This window comes from Cydia pomonella, chromosome 24 (assembly GCF_033807575.1).
Source record: "Cydia pomonella isolate Wapato2018A chromosome 24, ilCydPomo1, whole genome shotgun sequence".
Lineage (NCBI taxonomy): Eukaryota > Metazoa > Arthropoda > Insecta > Lepidoptera > Tortricidae > Cydia > Cydia pomonella.
The window spans coordinates 4,791,198-4,797,197 of record NC_084726.1 but is presented as its reverse complement, the minus strand read 5'-3'; the positions used below and the strand labels follow the sequence as shown (position 1 = coordinate 4,797,197).

Sequence of the window (6,000 nt, the reverse complement as noted above, 5' to 3'; positions counted from 1 at the left end):
GGAGTTATGATGAGTAGATTAGGAGTTCTGGTGACCAGCTCCTGACTCCATCATGAGACCCTGGACCTCATCTAGATTGAAGGTGCTCATCAGGGCAACTCTGTTGAGCCCAAACACGATGGAATTATAATGAGTAGATTAGGAGTTCTAGTGACCAACTCCTGACTCCATCATGAGACCCTGGGCCTCATCTAGATCGATGGTGTTCATCAGGGCAAATCTTTTGAGCCCAAACACGATGGAGTTATGATGAGTAGATTAGGAGTTCTGGTGACCAGCTCCTGACTCCATCATGAGACCCTGGACCTCATCTAGATTGATGGTGCTCGTCAGGGCAACTCTATTGAACCCAAACACGATGGAGTTATGATGAGTAGATTAGGAGTTCTGGTGACCAGCTCCTGACTCCATCATGAGACCCTGGACCTCATCTAGATTGAAGGTGCTCATCAGGGCAACTCTGTTGAGCCCAAACACGATGGAATTATAATGAGTAGATTAGGAGTTCTAGTGACCAACTCCTGACTCCATCATGAGACCCTGGGCCTCATCTAGATCGATGGTGTTCGTCAGGGCAAAATTTTTTGAGCCCAAACACGATGCGATTATAATTAGTAGATTCGGAGTTCTGGTGACCAACTCCTGACTCCATCATGAGAACTTGGACTTCATCCGGGTCAAAAATAATAATGCAAACCCTAACGTAATTTCAAGTGAAAATGCGTTTTTCAGAAAATCGCAGCCAAATAACACTAGACCTTACTCATAGTGTTGTGTTCCTGCCGGTGAGTAAGGTTGCCAGAGCTCAACGAGGGGCGGGAGGGGGTTAGGGTCGGCAACGCGCATGTAACTCCTCTGGAGTTGCAGGCGTACATATGCGGGCCGTATGCTTGTTTGCCACCGACTTAGTATTTAAAAAAAAGTACCTAACACTGAAAATCCATCAATAAGCGAGTCTGTTAAGCATAGTGTAAAAAATGAACTTTTATTAAGATTTTCTAATCGCAGTATATAGCACTTCTCGGAACTCCGTAGCTGATTACGATCGCAACGAATGCCTGACAATCGAGCGCAGGTCCGTCCTCTAAGCGCGCTCCGCGCGGACTGAGAGCGGGGCGTCGCTGCTGCGTGATTTATACGTGTTTTAAAAAAATATAAATTTACGGCAATGTAGGTCCCATAGTTACGATTTTTTTTTTATAGGTTAACATAAAGTTACAGTTTGCTATAATATTATTTTTAAAGCAAAATATGCGTACAATTTGCGGAAATAAAATATAATAAAACCCTGTTTTCGCCAAAAAAATGAAGAAAACTCGGAAGGTATTTTATCAGTTTTTTCAAATGAATCTTCGATTGTTAATCATTCCAGCCCCTCGTACGAGATATGTTGAATCAAATTGTAGTCATTCATGTACCAAATGATTCTTGTTTATAGCAAAATTGAGAACCGAAACGCCACATCTCACTGCAAAATTTGGAAAAGACTCCCAAAAAACCTCATTAAAAAAGAGGTTTAAAAGAGAAAATGAAAATTTGAACTGTTGGAGCCCCTAGTTTAGGAAACGATTATTTAAGTACGTTATCAGTTTTTGAATAAATACTAATAGTTACGTCGTAATCTTGAATGAAAAAGGAAGCATTTTACAAAATACGCTCGTCTGTAGGAATAAGGACTCTTAAATAAATAAATATTATAGGACATTATTACACAAATTGACTAAATCCCACAGTAAGCTCAATAAGGCTTGTATTGAGGGTACTTAGACAGCGATATATATAATATATATAAATATTTATAAATACTTAAATACATAGAAAACACCCATGACTCAGGAACAAATATCCATGCTCATCACACGAATAAATGCCCTTACCAGGATTTGAACCCAGGACCATCGGCTTCATAGGCAGGGTCACTACCCACTAGGCCAGACTGGTCGTCAAAACCCTAAAAACCCTCAATAAATAAATAAAGATTTAAAAAAAAAGATTCCCGCCAGGGCAAGTTTCCCGGACTCCCCCTATACAGCCAATAATGCACAGCCGAAATAATGCTCGGCTCAATAATACTTCACACGATAATCAGCTTTCAGAGAGCAACAGCAGAGTGAGATAGCTTTGGAGGATACCTTTGTCTCTTTCTGAAAATGTCTATTCAGAAATGATTCAGAAAAAAGTAATAAGTACTTACATCTTTAAATTCAAGCGCCAATTACGTCCACACTTCCCGATTTCGGACCCGAAATCAGTCCCGATCTCGGGCCTGATAATCGTTTTCGTTTTACGGAATATCAGCACATCGTAAAAATTAGTTGAAATGTAAAAAATTCTTTGTCTTTAATAGCAAAAATTTTTAATTTTTGATATTTTTGCATATGAACCATTTTTTTACATTTCAAATATTGTAAACGATGAGCTGATATTTGGTGAAACGGAAATAATTTCCCCCACCACTCTTACTAATCTACTCGACTAAAGTGGTGTTCAGGCAGGTTTAGTAATTAAAATACTCGCTATTTGAATAAATTAACGTAGTTTGAACTGAACCAGGCTTTCATTTTAAAACACTGTCTACTCTTAACTCCCTCGTCTGTAGTGTGAACGATTTTTGGTCACTTGACCGATTTTAGTTTACTAAAATAGTCGTCACTTGAGTCGTCAGTGAGTATTATATTCTTTGTAAGCCTGACCAGTAATATATGATCACGCGCTATATTGCGGAATTTTAATGGAACAAAATTTTTCATACTAAACTGAACTGTCACCCTATACATGAGAATAACAGCGCCCTCTTGACAATGATCATATTATTATATTTCTGGTTGCTCATTAACGTAGTCCGAACTAGGCTTAAGTATATTTGTTTTGCACGCTAATTATTGGGTCGTGCATTATATGACCGTATATTAAGCGGTCTCAATATGTTAGACTGACACTTGACATTGACAGTACGTACGTAGCGTACGTAATGGTGGCTGCTTGCGTAAAGCGATCATTGCTGACAACTTTTGACAAAAATTTACGGAAAACCTATAGAAACTAACAAGGGAACCGGATAAATAATCAAGGTAATGCGTTTTCATATGTTATTGTTAAGTTTTTTAAACCGATGATTGATACTGAAAATTGCCTAGTTTGGCTAAACAAAATGGCGGAATGGCATCTGCCTCATACAAGAATTATCCGGAGCTTTATCAATGCTGGATGCATTGAAATTTATTTTTATTCCTATGGTGGCAATAGATTTAAATTCACCAAAAGTTTGTTTACAAAATATTACGATGCTGCTCTAGTAATTCGTTCATTTCAATCGATTTTGTTCTACATATTTAAGGCCTCTGGATCAAATAATTAATTAGTCCATTATATTTAAACAGCATGATTGTTTAAATTATAAGTATTATAATTGTATTACAACCATGGCCTGCTCTAAAGAACTTACTCTATTCAAAAATACATTGTTATGCAGTTGACCTAGATCTGTAATACCTTGAGGTATTAGCTATTTTTACATTGAATTGAAGTGCAATTTTAACGCTATTCTGTTCAATGCATGCATGCAAAGTATGCGGAATGTTGACATCATTCGGGATTTGTTTATCTCATCTCAGTCAAGACTAAGTATAGCTCTTATCTGGGTAGCAAATGTAACTTTCTGTGTTAACTGATAAACAACATTTTATTAAAATGTATACTGTGTCAATTCAATGCCTTTGAGACAGTAGAACAAGCTTTTGAGTACTGAGTTGAAAAGGGTTATTCCCACTACTTACCAACAAGTTGTTAACAGTGGTAACTACTGGGATTTTTTTCCTCCACCTTTTACCAGTGGTAACTACTGGTAAAAGGTAAAATCCCAGTAGTTACCATCAACTTGGTTTGGTGGTAACTATGGGGAGTCTTTTTACCAGTAGTTACCACCAAAATATTGTTAAACAGTACTGTAATTGCACCACCTAATAAATGCTAGTGCCATTGAGAATGGGGGACAATTACATAAAACATAAGATAGGTGTATCCATAAGGGCCCACAAACATACCTATGACTGATAAATCTACTCGGCTGTGCCTATGGCTGCCATCCGATCTGGTTTCCCCAGATAATTCAGTTTCAAGCCTGTTGGGATTATTCAGGCAAATATTTCTAATGGTTCAGATAAACTTGTGTTAGGACTTAGGAGTATGTACATCCAAGCTTTTATTTTACTTGCCGTATGTGTGAGTCAAATCTTGGAAGTTAAATGAAAACCAGTTTTTTATATTTGATTAGGCTCAAAGGTATCAATATGAAAAAAAATTGTGACCATGCATTATTGTGAATAACATTATGACAACATCAAGATATTATGATGGAGAGTTGAGACTGAAAGTGGCCATGGCCATATAGTCCTATATGGTATAGATGATAAAATCATCCCAACCTAATTGAGTTTTAGTTTCTTAGAATCATAACCATGACTGGTAGATAATAATACAGTCAGCTAGTAATATTTTATAATAATAATATGTCATCCCGCCTCAATTACACACCTCCTTAAAATCTCTGTCATTACCTCCATCATCTTACATTGTTATGCAGAAAGCTGTAATTCTGAATACTTGCCGAATCACCTGAAAATTTTTACAGAATGATATAGCCACACAGACCTAGACCAGAAACTACATTTTTTTTTTGTAATATGAAATGCACTTGGCCTTGGCCCGTGTACTTCATTACGCCAGTACTCTGTGTACTGAGATATTTAAAGAACCCGTAATAATAATAATAAAATACTTTATTGTGCACTACAAAGAAATACACATGTATAAATGAGGGGTATAGAATCAAAGTCAGCTAAATCCATATCAAATCAAACTATAAGTTATGAATGCCATTGTAATCATCGATCAAATTCGAAGTACAATTCCAAAGTTATTCAGCATCAAGCTTAACGAATTACTAAAAAATCTACTTCAAAATATTGTATTAGTATCAAAGACAGCTATATCCCGTATGGTTGGAAACGAAAACAGCTAAAATCGTGATCAGCCAATCACAGCGTCCTTTTTCTTAAAAATGGCGGTAACTTCAAAATGGCGACTTCTATAGTAAATAGCGTTTGCGTGTCTGCTGTTTTCGTTAAACTTTTATGGTAATTAAGCTGATTTGAAGTTAAAAAATCGTGATAAGTTAAAGTAAAAAATACAATGGAAGTGCCTGTGATGGAATCTTCGCAAGGGAAAGGGAGGAAACGCAAGAAAAATCCAGAAAATTGGAAGGCAAACAAAGCCAAAATTGATAGGTAAGTTTCAGACTAGTGATGTACTTACTATGAAATGATGGCTCATAATTTCGTTAAAAGTATGACGCGAAACGCTGCTTTCCGTTATAAATAAGAAGTCTGTGATAAAACTACTAATTAGTAAATATAAAAATTTCGTCTTTTTTTTTACAGATACTCAGCAAAGTCGTTGCCTGAACCAATTACATGTAATCATGATAGTAAAACATACGCATGTAAAAAATTAAAAGTACGCGATTTGCTAAACTTTCATCGTTCGTTTTACGCAAAACCGATAAAAAATAACCAAGATGCATTAATACTAAAATGTCCTAAGGTAAAAAAAAAAACCAACGAAAGCGACCTACTAAGAATACAAGAAAAAGTAGAGATTTTGCTATAAAATATAATATATATGTAAAAAAAGAATTGATTCCAGTTTGCCAGAAACTATTTTTGAGCACGCTTGCTACTTTGGGTTTTTGTTACTTCCCTGACATTCTTCTTTACGCACATCACTAGTCATAGTATGTCATCATTTTATTATTGGGATCAAATACAGCTATATCCATTCGTCTTAGAAACAAAGTCAGCTAAATCCAAAAGTTGGTATCAAAAGCAGCTAAATGAAATAAATTAAATTCAATTAAAAAATAATCGTAACTTTGATCAGTTAGTGTGTAGTTCCTGGAGATATCATTCTTAGCAAGGTTTTTGGAGTTTTCTTCATACAGCG

The 6,000-nt window shown here is 36.1% G+C and overlaps 1 protein-coding gene across 5 annotated transcripts in view; it reads left to right on the top strand.

Annotated features, from left to right (window-relative positions):
- Nucleotides 1-2,924: 2,924 nt before the first annotated feature.
- The window catches only part of LOC133530894 (zinc finger protein 497-like), a 31,843-nt gene continuing 28,767 nt past the window's right edge, over nucleotides 2,925-6,000 (top strand). For 3 of the 5 annotated variants that reach the window (XM_061868955.1, XM_061868954.1, XM_061868951.1), the window contains exon 1: nucleotides 2,925-3,071. The gene's annotated coding sequence lies outside the window, so the exon portion shown is untranslated. Of the gene's footprint in view, nucleotides 3,072-3,238; nucleotides 3,264-3,473; nucleotides 3,499-6,000 lie in introns of those variants that run through there. The other 2 variants (XM_061868953.1, XM_061868952.1) reach the window with 2 other exon arrangements.